Source organism: Chiloscyllium punctatum, chromosome 8, assembly GCF_047496795.1.
Source record: "Chiloscyllium punctatum isolate Juve2018m chromosome 8, sChiPun1.3, whole genome shotgun sequence".
Taxonomy (NCBI): domain Eukaryota; kingdom Metazoa; phylum Chordata; class Chondrichthyes; order Orectolobiformes; family Hemiscylliidae; genus Chiloscyllium; species Chiloscyllium punctatum.
Genome location: NC_092746.1, coordinates 30,814,635 through 30,838,509, shown reverse-complemented (window position 1 = coordinate 30,838,509; position 23,875 = coordinate 30,814,635). Strand labels below are relative to the sequence as shown.

At 39.5% G+C, this 23,875-nt stretch overlaps 1 long non-coding RNA gene across 1 annotated transcript; it reads left to right on the top strand.

Annotated features, from left to right (window-relative positions):
- The first annotated feature begins 3,022 nt into the window (after positions 1 to 3,022).
- On the top strand, positions 3,023 to 16,689 carry LOC140480453 (uncharacterized). The gene is made up of 7 exons (XR_011961297.1): positions 3,023 to 3,252; positions 3,839 to 4,129; positions 4,855 to 4,951; positions 8,130 to 8,364; positions 11,763 to 11,846; positions 11,964 to 12,113; positions 14,886 to 16,689. It is a non-coding gene; the product is annotated as an uncharacterized lncRNA (long non-coding RNA).
- The last annotated feature ends 7,186 nt before the right edge of the window (positions 16,690 to 23,875 follow it).

Here is a 23,875-nt window from a genome sequence, read left to right as displayed (position 1 = left end):
AATATAGCCATATCCTGAAGAATGCTGTTTGGTTTTGGTTTTGCAGATGTTTTGACTGAAGCTGAATATCTAGGAGAGTTACAACACTGTAAAAGTGAAGTAGTTTAGACCTCTTAGGAAATAAATTACCTTCATGTAAGTATAATAAAACAAAGGAGTTCTGATGCTGGAATTCTGAAACCAAAACAGAGATTATTGGAAAAATACAGCAGATGCTAACTTTTCAGGTCCAGTGACTCATCCCTAGTTCTGAAGAAAGGTCACAACCTGAAATGTTAACTCTGCTTTCTTTCCACAGATGCTGCCAGATCTGCTGAGATTCTCCAGAATTTCATGTAAGCAGTTTAGTTTTAAAGTTCCAGAACAGAAGTGTTTGGTTAACACCCTGAAAGGATTATTTAAAGCTGAGAAAATTTAAGTTCAATTGAACAGTTGCTCATGGAAGATGCTACCAGATTCTCAGGAGTCCAAATTGAATCATTGTTTGTTTAAGCCAAGTAAAAGTTATAGAAAAGGTAAGTCTTTCTGGTGTGAGTACTGTTAAGGAGAACTGTTGGGATTAATGGGTTTGCATTTTACTGTGTGTTTCAAAATCTTTAAATTTGTGTTATACATAAATAGCTTTATTTATTTTATCAACATTTCTTTTATGCAGTACACTACTGTTTTACTGATAAAAGCAAACTTGTAGCATCGTGAAAGACCACCTACTGAATAAGAAAAACTGTGATATTTCAAGCCAGTTTTTAGTTGGGATTTAACTTGTTTAGTGATAACATTAGATGGAACACAAGGTTTACCCCAAACAGCTCTGTGGCACAAGACTCTGTCCCCTCTTGGCTGTTCTCAGGGACAGAGGAGGGAGGTGATTGTGGTAAATATTAACTGCACTCGGAGAATCATCAACTCAGTGAAAAACGCTCTATGGTTTATTTTAAATGTTCCAATGAGTTGATCGCCACTGAATTTTACAGGCTAACATGATCCAAGATCCAGAACTAGGTGCTTAGGGATATAGGCAAAAGTGAGGACTGCAGATGCTGAAGATCAGAGTCAAGATTAGAGTGGTGCTAGAAAAGTACATCAGGTCAGGCAGCATTGAGGAGCAGGAAAATCAACACTTTGGGCAAAAGCCCTTCATCAGGAATCAGGAGACTTAGGGATATACTGAAGTTTAGGCCACAAAAATTTATAAATATTTATAAATTTATGATAAAATTTAGTTTTGATGAAAAAGTTGGAGCTTTGTGTCTAGGCAGCTGGAAGCATGACCATCAATGATGCAGCAATTAATATTATGATACTCAGGAAGCCAACATTTGATGATCACTGGTCCCAAGGGCTGTGGGCCTGGAAAACATAAGAGAAGTAAGAAGGGTGACATTAGAAAGACAGATTCAACAATAATGAATATCACTCCCACAAAGTGAGAAAAGATTTGTGAAAAATAGAAGGACAAGACCACGAAAGATATTTAAAATGAAATCAAGAACTGTACAGCTGATGAAAACGGAGACAGCAAAAGTTAGCAAAGGTTTGTGATGTGGCTTTGCGTCAAAGAGGACACAAGATGCACAATTCCAAATTAGTGGAGGCGTCAGAAAGACAGAAAGGCAGAACAGGGGCTCAGTAATTAGCACAGCTGCCTCATATCGCCAGGGACCTAAGTTTGATTCCATCCTTGGGCAACTGTCTATGTGGAGTTTGCATATTCTCCCCGTGTATGCATGGGTTTCCACTGGGTTCTCCAGTTTCCTCCCACAGTGTAAAGTGTGTGGGTTAGGATGGAGTGGCCATGCTAAATTGCCCATAGTCTCCAGGAATGTGCAAGCTAGGTAGGTTAGCCATGGAAAATGCATGGGGATAAGATAGGGAGGTGGGTCTGGGTGAGATTCCTTTGGAGGGTAAGTGTGGACTTGATGAGCCAAATGAGCCTACAGGCTTTCACACTGTAGGGATTCTAAAGCACCACAATGTGAAACATAGTTCAGTGTTCTTAAAACATAGTGGAGACCCTGAGTTTTCAATAACTTCATTTGAAAAATTGCTTTTCACACTAGACCATTGTATGGCACAACTGATTAAGGCTGGCAAATGTGAGTCATTTGGGGTTTACAATCCCCAGTAGGCTTGCTTATTCTGGAGAACAATTCACTGGACTGCAGAGTGACTGGGTGTAAAACTATGCCAAAGCAAGAAACTAGATTTTTAAGGAATTACTCCCAGACACCAGAGTCCTAGAATCCAAACTGAATATAAACACAACAAAATAAAGGAAATACAGCCAATGCTAGAAATCTGAAAAAAAAGTATTTAATTCTGGAGATATAACATATGGTTAAGAAAGACTAGATTCAGTTGATATTTTAGTTGTAATACTCTGCCTCAGGTTGAAAGATATTACAGATGAACAACACCATGTTATAGTCCAACAGGTTTATTTGGGAGAGCTTCCAAATAAACCTGTTGGACTATAACCTGATGTCGTGTGATTTTTAGCTTTGTCCATCCCAGTCCAACACCGGCAACTTCACATCATTTTAGAAGGAACACACCGAAAGACGGGGAAGGGAGTAAAATACATAAACTAGAAAACTGACTGACCGACTGCATTGATCCAGCATTTAGCAGGTTCCGATTTCTGGTATTCATGCATTTCTTTGTATCTTACTCATCACTGAGTTCATTCTTGGTCCATTCATGGGTCCATTAATTGGAGTACTTCTCAATACTGCAGTATTTTACAATGGGAATTTTAGTGAAAAGTAATATTACCCGCCTTATTTGCAACTAATGGTCAGCCAAGTACAAAAGTTGAGGAAAATTTCTTTATCCAATGAATCAGCAATCTCCACAACTGCACACATCACCACCACCGGACCAACTCCCCACGCCCCCCCCCCCCCCACTACCCCCACCCCCACCACCTCCCACCGCCCCCCCCCCACCCCATCACCGCATCCTTCCTATCAATATAAGGACATAGAATGAAGACAAATAGCCATTTAAAGAAAATGTGCATACAAATCAGTAAAAGCTTTACAAACTTTTGATTGTGAATAGAATTACCAGCCCAATTTTTTTTGCTTTGAGTAGATGCAGATTTAAAGCTCACTCTGCCCTCCCCCCCACGTTATGTTTGTGTAAGGCAGAATCCAGTTATCGACCTGGGGCAAATGTTTTCTTTCAAATGCAGGCCTACTGTAATTGGAAGTCCTTTATATGTGGGAAACAGCAGAGATGTGTTCACAGGTAAGCATTCTTTTTCACTTTACATGATCTTGTTCTGGCTTCAGCCATAGAACTTCATTATCAGTGGAGTGGGGGGTGGGGGATGATGGGAGGGGTTAAACCTATTCTCCTTACTTTAATTATGTAGTGTTTTAAAATGCGAATTCCTGCAGGTGTGACCAAGTCTTTGTAGTGATTCTTTTGCCATTTCACCTGCATTAACCAGTAAAAGTCTATTTGTATGCATGCGGCTAATGTGCTAAGGGAAAAAGGCACAACCTGCTAAATAAACTCCTTGCACCTGTATGAAGCAGTTAAATTGCTCTGTCTGCCATTATTCCCAGAGATCAAAGACCTCTACTGTGAAAAACTGCAGAAAATGAAGAAAATGATAGATCCATTTGTCCTTGAGGTATAAAAGTGGACGATTTTGAGCTACTTGAAGGAGCAATTGTTTTACCCAGGCAACAATGCAGATGTCTCATAATGTGAACTGTCCGAAGAGGAAGAAATTGATTTAACAGATATAGCTCATAGCTGTAATCGTCCTGCTTTGACCTTCAGTCTTTTTTAAAAAAGTTTAGCACAAGTTTTATCCTGTCCACAGGTCAGTTTTGTTGCAAAGACCAATTAGTGGTGCTACCTTAGCCTGCAGCTAAAGCCAACTAATAGAGGGACAAGCCCCATCGAGAGGTGATGAATAGCCTGTAGAGCCATAATTTGAGAAGGAAGCCTTTGAAGCATTCACCTTACATCGGACTTCATTGTCACTGCTGGCTGTTTGATGTTAAAATAATTCTCTTAATGATCTCACCATGGGAGCTATTGGTGTGACAAGATTAGACTGCAAGGCCTAATGGACATGGGAAAAGTTACAAAGCACTCTGGTGAGAGGAAGGTATGTACATAACAAAGATATATTTGTGCTTTCTTTTGCATGGCGAGGAATGAAATATTTTCACAGCATATTGAAAAATGCCATGGAAGATAAGTCACATGTGAAATAAAATGTCATTTCCTAGGACCGCCAAAGAGAGTGTCTTAAAGGTTGTTATTTTGAAAGAGAGGATCTCAATTTGTTCCTGAAGGCCTTAATGGATCCATGTCTTTTCTGCACTGTACAATGACATTGACACAAATTGGGGTGCTTTTTTATTACCCAGTGATAAAGCTATAGTGAGGAATGCTGTAGGTCACTAAATTCTGATAATCATCGCTCCACTTGGCTTTCTTATTTGTTGCTTTTGACTCTACTTTCTCAACCTGCTTTATGCTGTGCCTTTCCTAAAGTGATTCCTTAGACAAGAAAAGCTTTTAAAGATTTACATTACAGTGGTTGCCTACAGACAGTACAGGCTTTTGAATATTTTGAACAAGCTTTGAAGCTACTTGTAATGCATGTATGTATTTTGTTGTATGCTCGCATTCTCAAAAGCTCCATTCCATTTTTAAAAAAAAAGAATCATTTTCTCAGAACGCATTTTATATACTTACAGATTTGTGAGTGTGTTTGGAAGTATTTACTTTAATGATTTCATTAAGGCTTGCAATTCCTTAAATTAAAAGCAAAATTTAATGATGAAAGAATAAGTCTGAAACACAATACAGTGTTTTGTTTTCCAGTTTCTTTCTTTAGGTTCCTGATGGGTGCCAACTCAAGTTCGGCTACAGTTCCACATCTGTTGGTTCCCTTCCAGGATTCTGTCTCAATACTTAGACAGTGAGTGAAGAAAACCTATTTTAAAATAAACTATTATAATCATGTCCAATCTTGTTCTCAGCTGACAAATGTGCATTTTCCAACAAAAATCACGAGATACCGTCAGCTGCTGGAACAATCACTGAATTTTCCTTTCCGTAGCCCAGGGCTGCTACAATGAACTGTAACATTCCTTTTCATGTCCCAGCTAAGATTACAATAGCAAATTTTAGTTCAGGCTAAGAACCAGAACTGTCAAGCAAATTAAATTTTTCTCTATTGATAATTTCATTTAGTTTTAAAGTTGCCAAAAACTCAAACATAGGCCACAATAACAGTTGATTGCTCCAACACACTCCTGACATTACTCCAGAGGCAGTACATCTGATTGGCCAAAACACCTGCCAGAAGCAATGCTTTGTGGGGGAAAAAAGAGGAGGAGCACCACAGTGAGGATTGAGAGAGATTGGTGATACCAACTGAGGTGGTATGATGAAGAGGTCAAAGAGAGGAAAGGAAGAAATTTCCGCTGAAGAAAGGAGAGTGAAAGTCTTAACCAGCTTAACTGGGTTAGGTGGTGAAGAGTACAAAGTTGAATTGATGAGGGAAAATTGTACCAATATAAGTTGGAAGAGCTGAAGAAAATTTAAGAATTAAAAAGAGGAACTGAATAACCTTGTTATTTGGTTGATGTTCAATTGATTTGCATTTGATTATGTGAGTCTGTCTATTATTGATACTCAGTGTCTTAGGTAAAACTAATTGATGTGTGGACTCAGTACTTCCAGTGAACTACAAAAGTTGCTGGAAGTTTTATCTGAGGAAAATCTGGTGCATAAATGGAAAATAATGCCTTCTTTGAATAGTTCTGAGTTACAGAATATACAACGGTCTGGAAGGATTAGATTTTGTTAGGGGGCTGTTGTGGAAAAGTGACTTAGGTAAGTAAAATCTGTTAACATTTAAATTCCAATCTGTTTTTCCTTCACTTAATGAAATATCTATTATATGTGATGTTTTAAAGAATTTTGAAAAATTATTATGCATATTCTTAATGTAAACAAAATTAAGGAGGCATGCCAGGAATTTCCAAATAAGTAAACACTAATAGCTTCAAATCTGGATTGGCTTTTCATATTTTCATGTATTTATATTTTTCTCTATCCAATAGAAATACAGAAGTGTACACTTAGTATGAAAAACAACGTAAGGGTTTATTTGTAGTTGTCAAGATGGTGTTGAACTGTTGTTTGGGGACTTATCAGCTTTCTTGGATTCATCCAGCACTGGATAAGTTTTCTTGAAACCGTGGTACAGCACTTTTTCACTTTCCGTGCTCATGAGTTGCATCATAGGTTGGTGATGGTGACAACTAGAAAAAAGTATGGCTCTGCCAGCAAACTGTATGTCAAATTACACCAGAGTGCCAATTTGTGCATATAAGAAGGGGAGAAAAAGCTCCAGCTAACCAACATTGACTGACTGTGCCCGCTTCCTTACAGTGAAAACTGAAGTAATGCTTTGTGGGAAATCGGAGCAGTGATGAGTGGATGCAAAAATTAATGGATGTTTAGTTATTGCTGAGCTGAAATGAAAAAAGGCAAAAGGTGGACAACTGGAATGTCACTTCTGGCAATGATGCTCTCCAAATTTGACCCTTCCCACTCTCCTTTCCAAGCTAATGGTACAGGTCAAGCACTGTTTGTGTGCTTGTGCCCCCTGGTGCCTTGCATTTTTGTCTGTTAAGAGTTCTTGAGAACAGGATTTTCATGATGTTAATTTTCAATGATCATGTTAAAATAGTTCTGAATCTGAAAGTCAGCTTTACATAACCCAAACAACTGTTGGAAGCTAGGATCTCATAAAGCTCAGATGTTTTACTCTGCAAGATCAGAAAGAGACTTTTTCCACACGTATGTCTGCTGTCTGAGAGTAGGAACCAGTTGGATATGGAATTCTCTCTGGGAAATCAGTATGGTGCAGAGGGAGGTGGGAGATGGCTGACAGCGGATCTTACTTTACTGTCATGATCAACAGAAGAGCCAAGAACCTGTTGCGAGAAATAAAATCAATTGCAGTACAAATTGGTACAAGACATGTAACATTTGGGGATAAATAATAGGAGTTTGAGCTCCCATGAATAAATTCTGCAGATCAGATCAGCAAGTTTTAGTGGAATACTAATTTCTAGATCATGGCCTGTTCTGAATAGTTTGCTGAATTAACCATCAGCGGATGGCTCCTCCTCTTCAGCACCAATTTTTCTGAAAAGCCAGTGTCCATAGACTCTATGACAGTACACACTGCATTGCTGAAGGACGGACTGAAATATACCATTTGAGAGATTCTCAAAAAATTACAATTCTTAAAACGCTCCTGACTATTTTCATGTCCTATAACAAAATGTGTAATTATTGCGTGAAATTGTTTTTAAACTCTGTTTAGCTACTTGTTCTTCTTGTCGAATAATATACAGGCGACTAACTGAATAAATTCAACAGAACAAAAAATTAAATGAAGACAGATTTATTCTTATATAATTGTTATTATATATAATTAATTCCCTTAATTTGTGAAGGTTAATATACATTGACATCTTTATTCAGGTATATTTTGTAGCCTCTTAAGTTGAAATAGAATTTATGTTTGTATTTATTTCAAAATAAATCCGAGATGGTTTAAACTCTATATTGACCTGTGAATCGCTCCTTTGGATTGAATCGGTTTCTATCTGATTTTATTTTTGTTTTGATCATGTAGTTTGAAGATAACTTAAAATTTTATTGCTGGGCAAAGAACAGTGGTAACTTACCAGTTTTGCACCACATTAAATATTCATTTCCACTAATATACTGACAAAAGGGTTATGAATAACCCATTTATCTTTGAAATTTACATTTGACCCTGTGCAATACAAGCAGTATGTGTACCAGTAGTAGTTAGTATCATAGTTAGCTTTAAAATCTATTAGAATCTGTATCAGTTTAAATTCGGTGAAAAAGTCAAGATAGGCCACTACCAGGATTAGATTAGATTCGATTCCCTACAGTGTGGAAACAGGCCCTTTCAGCCCAACAAGTCAACACTGACCCTCCAAAGAGTAACCCACCCAGACTCATTTCCCTCTGACTAATGCACTTAACACTATGTGCAGTTTAGCATGGCCAATTCACCTGACCTGCATATCTTTGGACTGTAGGAGGAAACCAGAGCACCAGGAGGAAATCCACACAGACACGGGGAGAATGTGCAAACTCCACAAAGAGAGTCACCGCAGGCTGGAGTTGAACCTGGGACCCTGATGCTGTGAGGCAGCAGGGCTAACCACTGAGTTACTGTACCGCCCTTTCCATTTTAAAACGAGTACACCTTGGCCATGTTCATCATTGGCGATGGTCCCTTGCAGATGAGAATGTCTCTCTTCTACTCTTGGGGTGAGTCCATAGATGGCTATGAAGGCCTGAAGACTAATTGCCAATGATTTTTAGGCTTTTGGATTTGGAAACAAGCTAGCACACAGGTCCAAACTAAAATCTACCTCCTTGAATTTATTTTCCGACTACCGTTAAATTCCCTCCTTGTCTATTTGGCCCTGACCGGACAAAAACATGTTCATGAATTGCATGGAGATCTGAGTTTCTCCTCAATGACAACCAGAAGAAATGCTTTCTTTATGCCCACCTCCTTCGATGTATGTCAATATTTCAGAAAGTAGCGGTACTGTGTAGTATCCCAATTACCTCATTGCCTTCACTGTGGAGGCGGTGCTGTGGAGGTAATCTGCTAACAGATGATTAAATCCTCAGTAGACTTCAGTGCTGTTGGGTTTTATGAAATGTCACTTAATTGGAATGCAACCAGTTAGAGCTGAGTAACAGTGATTCTAATATCGAACTAAGAACCTGGAGTTTTTGCTCAATTATCTTCCAAGGTCAATGAGATATTTCATTGTGCATGTCAGCAGTATACAACCTGTGAAATATATTAACGAGAGATTTAATCATGTCCTCATCATCATCCAGGTGGCATGGGCAAGATGGATTAAAGGGCATGTTTCCATGCTGTAGACATCTGTGACTCTAATGTTTACACATATGCAAAATGTGGGAACTGGATAGTGATCAGGAACAAGAAATCATCATTCTTTCTTCCCAGCCTTTTGAATTGAGGCCAGTTACCAGCTAAGATGAGCTAAAAGAGCATACACTAAAATTGACCTGGAATTTGTCTTTGTGACAAGCTATCTTTGTTAATTATGTATACAAATACTGTGGCTACAAGAGGAAATCAGAGGCTAGGAATCTTTCAGTGATTAACTCATCTCCTGTCAGTGGTATATATTCCTCCCACTGTGCAACAGTTGAGTAGAGGGTGAATGTGGGACAGGATTACTGTGCAAATAGCTTGTTTCAATTGGGATTGTGTTGACCTTCTTTGAGTATTGCTGGAGCTGATGGCATTTAGTAGATGGAATATTCCAACACACTCTTGATAAGGGAAATCAAGTGGAGAGCTATTTGCTGCAGAATTCCTAGCCTCTGATCTACTCTTGTAGGCACAGCATTTGTATGGCTAGTCCAATTAGATTAGATTAGATTACTTACAGTGTGGAAACAGGCCCTTCAGCCCAACAAGTCCACACCGACCCGCCGAAGCGTAACCCACCCAGACCCATTCTCCTACATTTACCCCTTCACCTAACACTACGGGCAATTTAGCATGGTCAATTCACCTAACCTGCACATTTTTTTTGGATTGTGGGAGGAAACCGGAGCACCCGGAGGAAACCCACACAGACACGGGGAGAATGTGCAAACTCCACACAGAGAGTCGCCTGAGGCGGGAATTGAACCCAGGTCTCTGGCACTGTGAGGCAGCAGTGCTAACCACTGTGCCACCTTGCCCTCCAGTTGAGTTTCTGATCAATGGTAACCTCCCGCATATTGATAATAGCAGGATTCAGTGATGGCAATGCAATTTAACATCAAGGGGCAATAGTTAAATTCTCTCAGTTGGAGATAGTCCTTTTCTGGACCTTGTGTGGCGCAAATATTATTGACCACTTAAAAATTCAATCCGAAGTGTTGTCCAGCATTTGCTGCATGCAAGTGCACAGTGTTTGAGTGTCAGAGCAGTTAAATAGTCCGAAACATTATATAGTCTTTGGCAACTTTTCTTACCTCTGACCTTTTGGTGGAGGGAAGGTCAGAGGTTACAGTTGAAGATGGTCAGCAAGGTCACACCTCCAAGGAACCCAACATAAATATCCAAAACTCAGATCCTTAACTTTTTTTAAAAATTCATTCATGCGATAGGGGCATCACTGAATGGGCCAGCATGCATTGGCCATCCTTATTTGTCCTTGAGAGGTCGGTGCTTGGAATGAGCACAACCATTTTATTTTAATGTGAGCTATGATTCTAACTGGTATAGAGTTTTCTCCCTAACTCCCACTGACTCCAGTTGTAATAAGGCTGTTTAGTGTCACACTCCATTAATGCAGCCTATGTCAAGGGTAGCCATCATCACCCCATCTTTGGCAATTAACACTTTTGTCCATGTTTGAACCAAGGCCGTAATTAGTTCTGGAGCTGAGTGACTCTAGCAGAACTCAAACTGAGATCAGCAAGGAGCTTAGTGCTGTGTAAGTGCAATTTAATTGCATTATTGCTAGTGATCAAGAGTAAATTATTAAAGCAGCAGTTGGGCCCAATTAGATGTGACCTGTTTTTTTTGTTGTGGATGGGATATACTTGGGCAATTTCCACTTTGCCAGGGGGCTGCTTGTGTTGTAGATGTACTGGCACAGCTTGGCTATGAGAACAGTGAGTTCTGGAGCAGAAGTCTTCAGTAACATTGCCTATATGTTGTCAAGGCTCATAGCTTTTGCAACAGACAGTGCTTTCAACTATTTCTTGATATCACTGGGAGTGAACTGAATTCACCAAACAATGGCATCTGTGACACGGGAGACCTTAGAAGGAGACAGAAAGGGATCATTTACTTAGCACTTCTGTCTGAAGTTGAATGTATATTCTTTGGCCTTGTCTTTCGCACTGACATGCTAAGTTCTCCAACATTATGTATGGGAATCTTTGAAGAGCCAATTTTTGAATATAAACCAAGATTATGTACCCTGTTTAAGGCCTGATATTATTCTTGTGAGTTTATGCTCTCTGTTCTTATGGTCAAAATACTTCCCAGAGGTTTGCCCAAAGCTTAATGCAATGTTTCAGGACATAGCTGTTCACACACTTAAATAGCAGTTAAATTGAGAGTTATTCATTGCCACAATAAAGATTTTGTGTTCCCCATGTTGAAGAAGAACTTGTGTTGCTGGTCTGCCTTTAGCCATTATTAGCTCAGATTTTTCTGCTAATAATGGTGAGGCCAAAGCCACTAACTGTTACTTAAGTGCAACATCAGGCAGGAACAGATGCATGGATCAATGCAAACATTTGGAAGTTGCTGTTGGATTTGGGAAAACAATATCTGTCTGACACTCCACTGACCTGCATTAAGAAGCATGATATTTTGCACTTGCACGGTCGATATGTACAAAATTCAAAAGGTTAGAAATAAAAGCGGAAAATGCTGGAGAAACTCAGTAGGTCTGACAGTGTCTGTGGAGAGAGAAACAGAGTTAACAAATCAAGCCTAGTATGATTCTACTTCAGCACTGCCCACTGTAGTCTTCATTGCTGCCAGCTAGCTCTCTAGCACTAATTAACAGTTACAAGTAGGGAATGTTATTCTTTAAGCTTTTAACTATTATTGGGTGTTTAAAAGAAATGGAACTTTGTCTTTTTTATCTCTGTAACCTTTTCCACAGGTCATAGATGTGCTGTGCTGTCTCATTTGCTCAATAACAGCCAGTTACAAGCAAATAAAATGGGAAAGGGAAATCTAACGAATGGTAAGTGATATTCATTTTTCAAAGACAATAAATGCTGGCCCACAGCATATATATAACCTGAATGAAATATGCTGTGTTGGCAATTTCTTGGAAGTTCTCCCTTCTTTTATTCTAAAGGTTCCATGTAAAGCCAGCATAATTTTGAAGGCTCCTATACCACTTGAGTGACCATTTGATCAAGATGTCAGGGAGTAGCTGGTGTGCAGGGAAACATTATCCAACAAAAAGTCACGATTCCTTCTGAAGAAGAGAGCACAGAAGAGGAAGGTAAAAAATATATTTCAAACGATTCTGTAAATGCTGATGCTGCCAGCTGTATGGATAATATGACATTAGCATCAACAAGAAAAAGCAAAACATGTACAAAATACTGATTCAGAAATGTCTATTTGGCTTTATAATTGTGAAGTGGAAAATTCCTGGGTTGGAAAGGCTGTTCCTGGTAATGAGCACATGATTCATCTGTAATCACAGACTTTTTAATGTTTTGATTTTACTGTATCACAGAACTATGATTTTCATTAGAGTAATAGGATAATAGATGATGAAGAGTGAGATATAGATTTTTACTTCATGATTGAATTACACAGGTCTCTCTTGTGAGTAATGTATAAATTGGCATCTTGCTAATCAATTTTTCTATTTATTATATGTTTCTGAATTTAATCAAATGAGAAGTATTTGTTTATATAAATTTAACATTAGAATGTATAAAGTGTTATCATATTTTTTTTTCCTCTTGAATGTAAGCATAACTACCAAGACACAGACTCTCACAGCTTTAATTTCTGGGGAGAATAATTTCTTCAGAGCGGTTTTGCACCAGAAATGGTCAGTGTGCTCACAGCATCTACCAGAGCAGGACCCCCAAGGCACATCCAAAATTGGATTATATGAATTCTGTCAGCCCCTCCCTCTAAGGTAGTTAATCAGTTTTCTGTGAAAGGATACAGCACCAGCAATAAGTCTCAGACCCAAGAGAGTGGGCTGCCATGTACAGCTAGCCAAGCCCCACACTGGTAATATGAAATCACAATGAACACTCCTGCTGGGTGCTTCCCATTCTGATGAAAAGAAAATGTAAAGAGAAAAATATTAAACTTTCTGACAGCAACCACTAGAAACTCCATTAATGATAGACCACAGTGGGAACTGGAAAAATGGAGCAAGGCCCAACTGCCGACAGGTTTAGCCAAGAAGCCTTCCCTCCAGATAACATCTGTCACCCCCGCGTTGGTATCTTTTTGGTGGTTCTTGTGCCTCGGATAAGAGTGAATGGAGATGCTGCAGTTAGGCTGTTGTTAAGATTACCCTTTTTCCTTAGGATTCTGATATCTATTTACACCATGCAGCTTGGCACAAGGCTGAACACATAATTATTTCTCACTAGAATCAGCAATCATGTGATCTCTTCACTAATGATGAAGACTGAATATTTACTTATTAGGCAATTAACCCTTTACACTACACTGCCCCAACTCCAGTCTCCATGCCCCAGATTTGTGGCTGTATACATTATTTACATCATCCCCTGCAATCCCACCCCTCAATGCCAGAGTGTCTGTCCTCACCTCTGATTCAGAGAGATTTATGTGCTGTGGTAGTTTCACCAATCTCCCTGAAGTTGTTTTCAGCTCTTTTAGAGGAAAGTGAGACTCTCTGTTCTCCAATTGGTGATTTGCACTCAGTGAATCAGTATTTGAGCAATCACAGAATGTCAGCTCTTTATTCAGATAGTCTTTCTGGATTTCTGGTTAGCTGGTCCATTTCCTTTGGGGTCTTATTGTCAGAGGGACTAAATCTGTCTTGTTTCTCCTTCTAATGCTATTTTCCATCTCCAGGAGATATGATCCCATCCTGAGTTTCCTCAGATCCACATAAGCCCCACTGCCTTGAGCTTTAATTAATCACAAACTCCTTGACAATAGTTGCAATTTTGGTAAATCTCTATTGTCACAGCCAAGTATCTTTAAGTCAAAAAGCTATAAGACACAACTTCTGCAATGAAATTCCCTTTCTGTTGTGCCAGTTGTTCAATAGGATTGCAGACAATGTATCCTCCTGCAGTTTGATATTTCCTTGGACATACACTATTGTAGTGCCAATTCTCACAAGTCTTAATTGAAATCTTTATATTCACGGTAGCTGTTCTGATTTAATAATATTCTGACACAGACAGGAGTGGAATGGTGCTGATTAAACTATAATTGCTTTTCTCCTCTTAAGCATGAAATGATAAGGTATTGTTTCGGTTACTCCTTTCCCTTGTTTACTCCTATTCCTTACTGAGGGAGGCTGAAGGGTGGTCCCCAAATCGTAGTCTTCAGATTCCAACTTTTGAAATAAACCCACATGAAAAAACCCATAAGATGAAATTAAACATTCAAAATATCATCAAATTGCTTCATTATTTCATACACACACACAAGCACATGGAAATTTAAGAAGATCAGAGAAGAGATAAGTTACAAGCTTTGGTAAATATAGAGTTTTTGTAAGTCAGTTCACATTGGTTACAACTTCCCAAAGATCAGTCCAGTGACAGCGTCCCCTGTTAGCTGGGCCCTGTAGTGTTCCTTCTTGCAGACAATACATCGGCTTATTTCCAGGCTGCAATTTGGGGAGAGAAATGAAGGCTGCAAGACAGGCTGTCATTTCGGCCTGGAGCCCTTCTCTCCTGCCGGTCAACAGTAAATGCTGTAGAATCCCAGATTTCTGTCATATTGCAAAGACAGGGACCCATCTCAGTGTTCCAATTGGAATGTCATTAAGTGAACATAGTAGCTTTGTCACCCCATCAGAGTTACGGTGATGAAGTGAAGAGATATCGAGAAGGCCATTTGACCCTGTTTTAATATAAAATGTTTTGAGGTGTTCCTTTGTCCCCAGCTGGCAGGACGTATGCAACCCTCCCATCTCCAAATTGTTGTCTCAGCTTTAACTGAAATGCCTATATAATGTGGGGGGTTCAGAAGCTTCTGAAATATGATAATGTAATCTTATGAGCACACCACGGTTGTTCTTTCTTTTAATTAGCAGGAGTTAAACACAGAAACCTGGAAGAAAAAACAGCATGGAATCCTACAGGTGTCAAAATGATGTGGGCAATAGCCAGATTTGCAAAATCGCATTAGAAATCTACTGAGGCCTATCACAATGTCAGGAGCAAGTTGTTCCATCGTTTATGCATTTTATGCCTGACAGCAAAGTAGGTTTCTCACTAAGTGGCAACATGGGAGTCCCAGTAGCTTCAGTCATGGGTACAGTTTATAGACGGTCCATGGCTTTGCCATTGACAGTCGTCCACTCAATTGTGTGGTCAGGTGACATGTCAGACAACAGTCTGGGGAATGAGTGATGGTCAGGCCTGTAGGAAGCTGTCAGGAATCATCAGACGAGGAGAACAGTTACAAGTCTGATCTGTCATGTCCAGCAGTTGTTCATCAATGTCAGTCAGATATCTGCAGGGAACTGCGGTCCTGGGAGTCCATGCATAGATGAGGAGAGTACAAGGAGGGATGGGGTGTGGTAGGGGCAGTTGGGAATCAAAAAACACTGTTGTGAAGCCAAAGCTGGTGAGGTAAGTCATGGAATTTGTCAATGTGAGAATGGAGAAAAAGAGGTATGTGGGGGGAATGCAGAGGGCATGGTAAACTTTGAGAGGTGGGTTGTTGACAGTAACGACTATCACAGAGGGAGCATAAAGGACAAGGGTGGGAATCATTAAGGTGTTATGTTGATTCAGGGGCAGAGAGAACAGTTGGAGCCCTAACCTGATTTGGTGTTCATAGGATAGTGAAGAAGGCGTTTAGTATGCTTTCCTTTATTGATCAGAGCATTGAGTACAGGAGTCAGGAGGTCATGCTGCAGCTGTACAGGTAATTGGTTAGGCCAATTTTGGAGTATTGTGTGCAATTCTGGTCTCAGAAGGATGTTGTGAAACTTGAAAATGTTCAGAAAAGATTTACAAGAATATTGCCAGGATTGGAGAATTTGAGTTTTTGGGAAGAGCTGAATAGGCTAGGGCTGATTTCCCTGGAGCGTCAGAGACTGAGGGAAGACTTTATAGACGTTTATAAAATCAGGAGGGGCATGGATAGAATAAATAGACAAAAACTTTTCCTGGGGTGGGGGAATCCAAAACTAGAGGGTGTAGGTTTAGTGTGAGAGGGAAAAGATATAAAAGGGATGTTAAGGGCAACTTTTTCATGCAAAGGGTGGTGGATGTATGGAATGAGCTGCCAGAGGAAGTGGTGGAGGCTGGTACAATTACAGCTTTTAAAAGGCATCAGCATGGGTATCTGAATAGGAAGGGTGTAGAGGGCTAGTTTATCTGGTTGGCATGGACAAGTTGGACCGAAGGGTCTGTTTCCATGCTGTATATCTGAATGAGTCTATGGCTCCAAGACTTAGAATTGTGGAGAAGACCCCCAGAACTGGAGGAAATACTCGGCCAGTATAACCTTCCATTCTTGGGTATTAGCTTTTAATTTTGTTGACTGTTCTGGGAACATCAAACTAAGTGGATTGTGCTTTTGAACTTTAGCCTTTTATGAATTGCATGCCTGTTGTAAACCTTCTTCTAACCAAATAACGTGAATTGTATGTCTGTTTTAATTAAACTAATGAAGGCCATGGTTAGCTGATATCGGTTTCACTCTTCTTTTTTCCATTGTGCCAAGCGAATAACTGTCATCAAGGGAGGTAACCAGGCAACACACTGCCTTTTTGATGTCATGTGTTGGTCATTCAGTCAGCACAGCACCTTCAACTCGGGACACATGCCTCATGCAGGGCTACGGTGGAGCAGACAATAGAGCTGCTGCAGATGTGGCTTCATCGCTTCGACCATTCTTTGGGGATTCTTTAGTATGCTCCGGATAGAGTACACTGCAACATCCTGGCTTTGCTGTGCCCAACTGGAGCAGGCAATGAGGTGATGTGCTGGGTGCTGAGGAACTGGGGATCCTAAGCATATTCCGAGGAGGAAAATGAGGAGGAAGAGGAGGAAATGGCTCTTGTCTGTGACAGAGCTCAGCTGCATTTCATTTGAAATATCACTTCTTGACTCAAAAGTTAGAAAAATAGGTTTAAAAAGAGTTAGACTCAAAATGGGGTGTTCCCTCTTGTGGTTCAGTGGTAGTGTCACCACCCTTGGACCAAGAAGCTTGGGTTCACGCCTGCTCCAGTGGTGTGTAATAACATCCTTGGGCAGGTTGATTTGATAAACAGGTCGCATAACAATCAGACTAAAAATGGAGAGGGGTGTCTTCTTATGGTGCAGTGCTAGTAAATTTACCCTTGGACCTGGAAGCTTGTGTTCAAGTCCCGCCTGCTCCTGAGGTGACACATTGATTAGAAAAATGGATTAAATAAAAGAACTCAGACTCAAAATGCTAGTGCTCATTGAGTGCTTTTCCTACAAGTTTTCATGTAGAATGGATTGATACGGTATTGTTCAGTGCAGAGCAGCAGTAAGTGTGTCATCTTGAATGTACATTCTCATAACAATTCATTTTAACTCTTTACAAACACCATAATTATATCACATTAAGCGGCCATTCTGCGCCAGTACCTTGAAGGAGCAGTTCATCTCCTTCAATTCCCTGTCTCCCCCAATAGCTGATTGGGTCATTATCTTTTATCTTGACATAATGGCCCAATTCTCTTTTGAACATGACAATTGAATCTACCCCCACCAAACTCTCAGGCAATGTATTCCAGACCCCAGTCATCGTTGTGTCAAACAAAAATTCCTCATGTTGCATTTGTGACTTTTAATTTTATAGCTTTTGCTTCTTTTGCTGATCAGCTTAAATTGGTATCCTCTGTTTCTCAAACTTTATATCAATGGGAACCTTTTCACTAGCTACACTTTCCAGACTCTTTCTTGAACTTGATCTTTTTTTGTCAAGTCTCCTATCAACTTCCTCTTTTCCAATGAAAACAGCCTCAGCCTCTCCATTCCATCCCAATAAGTAAAGCTCCTCGGCCCTGCAACCCTTCCTGTGCATATTTTCTGCACCATCTCTAATCCCTGCAATTCTTACGTCCTGGGAAAGGCAGGGAAGGCATTTTGAGTGAGCTTTTCAACAAGGTAACACAGAAGTGGGCTAAGAAGTGATAAACAAAGAAAGTGGAAAAGGAACAACAGCCTCAAACAAATGACAGAGTGACCACCAGCTTCTGAAGTAACTAGAGGTAGTTGTGAAAAAGTTGGCCTTACTCTTAGAGACTGGAGCACATCTTCAAATAGGTGGAGGCAAGCTTAAAGTCAATGTTAACCAATGCTGTTCCTGGCTCTGCCAGTAATATGGAGTTTAGCAGCTGCAGACAGCCCAGAGAAAGATGGTACAGTCCTGCTTCTGACTGCCTGTAGACAAAACACTTTGGATATGGTTCCCCATGTTATCACCAGGTAAGTGCAAAGAAACCCATCTCAGAGGCTGGTGGTTTCTTGACGCATAAAATAAATTGGGTCATTGATTCCCCCATAACATGTCTTCTTTCACATTACTGCTGAAAGCGTGACCTACTGCATTTACTTACTCTAGGATCAATTTATCTTAATTGTGCCATTAACCCTGTTGTTCAATTTACTTTTGAGAATAAAAGCCTCTGGATTGACAAATCTTCTGCCAAGCTATTTGCACCTCTATTTGTCGATATAGATCTGCAGATAGTCAAGGGCCCCTCTATGGTTCAGTGGTAGTGTCCCTAACCATGGTCTGGTTCAAGGCCTGGGTTCAAGTCCCATCCTGCTGCAGGGGTATGTAATAACATCTCTGAACAAGTTAATTCAAAAAATAAAAAGGCAAACGGATATCTCCAGTTCTTTGTGAACAAGCTGGCATCATTTCATTGCTGCTTCTCTTTCTTGTTCAAATAGCACTGATTCTGGAGTTTCTTAAAGATATTTAACCCTCGGCCTATTAAAGAGTATAATTTTCAAAGCCAGAGATCAACAACATGATTACAAAATGGAATTCTGATACTACATATCAAATATGAATCACAGTCAGCATGCCTCTCCTTTGAACATATTCTCCAAATTTGTGTTTTAACTTCTGATACAAAGATTGCAAGTACTATCCTTGAAGGGTTAAATGTGTGCCAATAAAGCGGTTGGAAATCAAAGTTCATACATGTCACCTTCTTTAAAGTTATTGCCCATCAGAATTATATGTAATTGACCTTTTTCCGCTCAGTTATAACATTGGCTAAAAATAAAATGGTAAACACATCAAGAAAAATGTACACATGGGTAGGAAGAAATACGCAGGCACTCCCGGATTGCAAATGGGTTCCGTTCTGGAGTCTTTTCGCATATTGGCTTTTACACAAGTCGGCACACAATGAACGTATGTACAGGAAATGTTCATAAGTCAGATTGTTAAAATGAGAACTGTGTTTGTAAGTCGGACATTGCAAATCGGGCACCCTCTGTACAGACAATATATTTCCAGTCTCAAATATTAACTATCGGGACATATTTATGATCCGTAACCATTGTTGAAAAATGGAATCAATCACATTTCAATTAATATTTATGGAACAATATTGTGAGAAAGAACACATAGGCTGGAAATAAACAGCATGATTTGTAAGTTTTTGTGAAGTAAAAAAGACTGTTTGTTTGATGGTTTGATAGCAGAGCCTCCACTCAAACCAGAAACACCTGCTGAGGTGTACTTTTTGCTTTGCACTGTAATTATAGTAAAATAAAGCATGCGAGTGGCGAGCCAAGTAAATTTTTAACCAATAAGTTGTAGATTCCCCATCCAGCCATGAGCATCTCCACAGGTTTAAATTAAATTAGCCAAATACAGGTAACTCAATTCCAATGAAAGGCTGTCAACCTGAAAGTTTGGGCTGAATTTGACATGGGAGCAATGAATTTGTCTCTCCTCTCAACTAAGGCCGTGGTCTGCCTTTAATTGAGTTGAGGATTTAACCCCATTAAGGGAGAGAGTTCGACACACTCTGCTGGCCAATCAAATGGAAGAGGAGATGCCAATGAAGTAGAGATTTGCACATAAGTGCAAGGTGCCCCATGGCTAAGCTGGAAGATGAGCGGACAGCTGGAGTAGAAGGGAGCAGAAAACATGGAATTAGGATAGAAATTGGGATGGTGGGGGTTGTAGGTGAACACAGGATGCCCAAGCAGAGGACCCTACATCCTTTCCTGGTCACCAGGCCCCTAGTATTTCCTGGCAACCCAGCCACTTGGTAGCAGGTTGGGTTGTGATATGAAATACTCTAGTGGCAGTAGGAGGAAACTGTTAAGTGGTCATAATTGAACATACAAGGTACTCCAAGGCAAATGGACTGGTTAATGCAGGAGAGGTTGTAGTGTAAAATGTTAGTAAAGGTGTTTAGGTTACAGACACAGTGCCGTCACCATGGCACTCCATTTTTAATGCCTCATGCCTGTGAAAATCACACCAAAGGAATATAAGATTCTAGCTTTTAACATTGTTCTTCTGTCTATAGGTGCTGACTCACCTGAGTTTTTCCAGCATTTTCAGTTTTTATTTCAGATAGCTGACTAATCTAGGTTCTGACACAAATTCCAGTGCTTCGTCAAACTGTATTTGAATTCCATTCAGAGGATGTATAAAATATCTCTGAGTTCCAGCCCTTGAAATATTTTACATTGAAAACTGAAAATTGGTGTCCTTCTGGTAAATGGTACAAATGTTACATGCGCCATTTATACAATTGTATGTTAAATGCTCTTAAGTAATTTGGGTATTTTCTTGTGTACTTTTCTGAGATAATCAATGCAGCTAATTTAGACATGCTCTTTGAAATGTATCTTTTTTTTTTAAATCGTGAATGAAACGCGATTTGGTGCTTCATACTTGCTAAAAAAAATTATTTATGTCTGGGTTGCTTGAAGCAATTAATTTTATTTTCTGCATTGCCAGCTTAAAAAAATGAAATGATGTTTTTCTCTAGAGGACCTTCTGAAAGCTTTAAGGGAGTTGAAAAGGGTAAGCATAGCTTTAAGTGGTCATGTGGTCAGTGCCATTCATCTAGATAGCACCTGACTATCCGTCAAATGTGGCAGAACCCTTCTTGACAGCCATGACCTCTGCCATAATGAAGGAAAAGTGTACAGTAAAGCGTCCATTATCAGGCAGTTGGGAGCAGTAAATTGGTGCAGTTTTCTAGCAATCTCCCAGCAAGTTGAGATGGAAGATGTGTGGCTCTGTAAGAGGTATTTTTTTTAAGCCCATGATCATTTCTGTCAGATGATGCAGATCACAGGCAGAGTGACTATTCAAGGGATTTATGCTTTCAATTAAAGCAATGTTAAAGTAATGTAATGACTATCATTCTTTAGGTGGTAACCACTCTGTGTCCCACCAGGAATAGTTCTAATGAGTAATGGAACACACCTGATGAACCCTAAGTCAAGAGTAATAGCAGCAAATAGCATCAGATTTAAAATTTTAAGTAGACAATTTGTCGGGCTTTAAAGAAAAGACATTGGGGGTTCATTTCCTCAGACTCACTGCTGTAACTAAGTCAAAAAGGCAGTAGAAATCCTGTTTCTGCATGCAACTGTGGTAAAGTGGTGAATGGCCATTGATTGGGAGCAGTTCTAAGGAAATGTCAGGCCATTATTAATTTGTAAAGTAATTAAAAAATTGTATTTATTACTTGAGGTATGTCACCGTGAGTGTCCTTTGTCATGAAAAAAATAATTTATTGTGTGCTTTTAGATGTTACAACATATTGCTTAAATGCAAATAGTATTATAATTTTTAAAAGTACAACATAGCTGAATGGCTGTCGACCGCAATCTGTGTAGATAACATACAAGGGGAAACCATAACTCACACTATTCAGCAAGAACAGGGAAACAGCAGAGTGAAATTAAATGGGTGGACTTACTGCCCTGTTTCCACCAACTTCGCACCTGTCAGCACCATCACTGCATACTTTGACATCCAAGACACACATCAGAAGCGGGTGAATGGCTCATGAGTGAATCTAAATTTAGATTAGCAAGGGGTAATAAAGAAGTTAGTAATCTAAGGACTTTCTGTCTGTCTGAAGTTAATTATTAACTTTTAAGTATTTCTATGAATGTAGTGATTTATTACAAATCAATTTTTGAGGCCTGGTGTTAGAGTGAATAGATTTGTGTGTTCCATAGTGGATTTGTTTTGTTTATCTTAGATTGCTTTGCCACCCAGAAAGGTACATAATGTGGCCTCCAGGTTTCTTAGAGACCCCTAGAACAATTTTTTTAAGCTTAAGGTAAATACCCATAGCTTAGAAAGGAAGGCTTTTGGTTTCTATTTTACGCTGAATTTTAATTACTCCCATAAAGCCCTTGGAATAGAATGTAGACCAGCTTTCCTGAGGAGAAAAGAGAATTTAGTGAACCACTTTACCTTAAAGTCAGGAGTTAGTATTGGTCACAGACCTGAAGTGTTGGGATGAAACCCTGAAGAGGTTACTTAAAGCTGTGCATATTTGAATGCAAGTATATGATAGCTGCAATTTCAGTCTAAAAATTGAAGTAACATGTGACTTAAGTCTATCAAAGTGTTAAATCCAGGGAATCTGGTGTGAGTATTCTATAAGAGGCTTTTTTTTGGTATGAAAGCAGAGGTGTGTTTTGGGGCCTCTACAAAATCTATTTTTAGTTTGCCTTTTCAATTCATGAAGGAGTGTTTTGGGATTAATAGGATTATACTGATACTGTGTGCTTAAAATCTTTTGCATCATTTTTATATCATAAGTATATGGTTTGGTTTATTCTGTATTATTTTCATTTATTTATAAACTTCTTTTTTGTTGTTACTGCAAAATTCGAAGTAATGCATGCTTATGCATCAGGAGAAAACACTTTGTTAAGACCAAACAATCAAAATATGATTCAACAAGTCAGGATTTTGGATGGGACCTGACTTGTCTGGTATCAGCTGAGATTGAAACACCGTAGCTGGATTGGAACTGGCTAGGAAACCTGCACTAGAGAGGTTTTAATTTTTCCTCTGGTTTTGTTCTCACTTGTGTTCCACTTGTGGACCAAAGGGAGTTGGTGTGATAATCTTCACATCCCCTCAAGTAAATCTGCTCTGATTTCTGCTTTTCTCCTTATTGATGACACTTACCCTTAGTGTCATCCAAGACTGTAATCTACAGTACCCACCTCCAGCCATGTATCACAAACTTTCCCAATAGATAGACAGGAAACATTCAGTCCGACAAGTTTAGAGATGGAGTAAATACTACCCTAATGGGACCTTTGAGTTTCATGGACATTGATATGTGCCCCTGCTCCCTCTTCATCACTGTGTAAATATAGGGTTACTGACTACGTGCAATTTTAACTTGCTTGGAAGTCATACCCAATTAAAAGCCTACTTAATAAAATCTAATAGGATTGGAATCCAAACACTATTACTTAAAAAAGCAGCTGTTTTGTGTATGCAATCCCTCCATCACATCACGTGAATGAGTGAATAAAAGGTCTTCCATACTCATCACTGAACCAATTGGAAAATATCCCATCCATAATGTTGACAGAGCCCAGCACATGAGTCCAAAAGCTAAAAATATTTGCAACCATTTTAAGGAAACATTTGATTGGATGATCCTTCTCAGCATCCTCCGGGGATCTCTACCATCAGAGATCCTTGCTTTAGCCAACTCATTTCAAAAATGGAGGATTAAATTTACTTTGACCCTGAAAATATTGATCCTTGGGTTCCTTTTAAACCTTTCCCCTCTCACCTTAAACCTCTGCCTAGGTTTGCATTCCCCTACACTAGGGTAAAAACCTTGGCTATTCACCTTATCTGTGCCCCTCATGATTTTATAAATTTCAATAAAGTCACCCCTCAGCCTCCTACACTCCAGGGAAGAAGTCCTAGCCTATCCAGCCTTTCCTTATAACTCAAGCCCTCCAGTCTTGGTAACATCCTTGTAAATCTTTTTTGCACCCTTTCCAGTTTAGTAACATCCTTCCTATTGCATGGCGACCAGAATTGTACGTAGCACTCCAA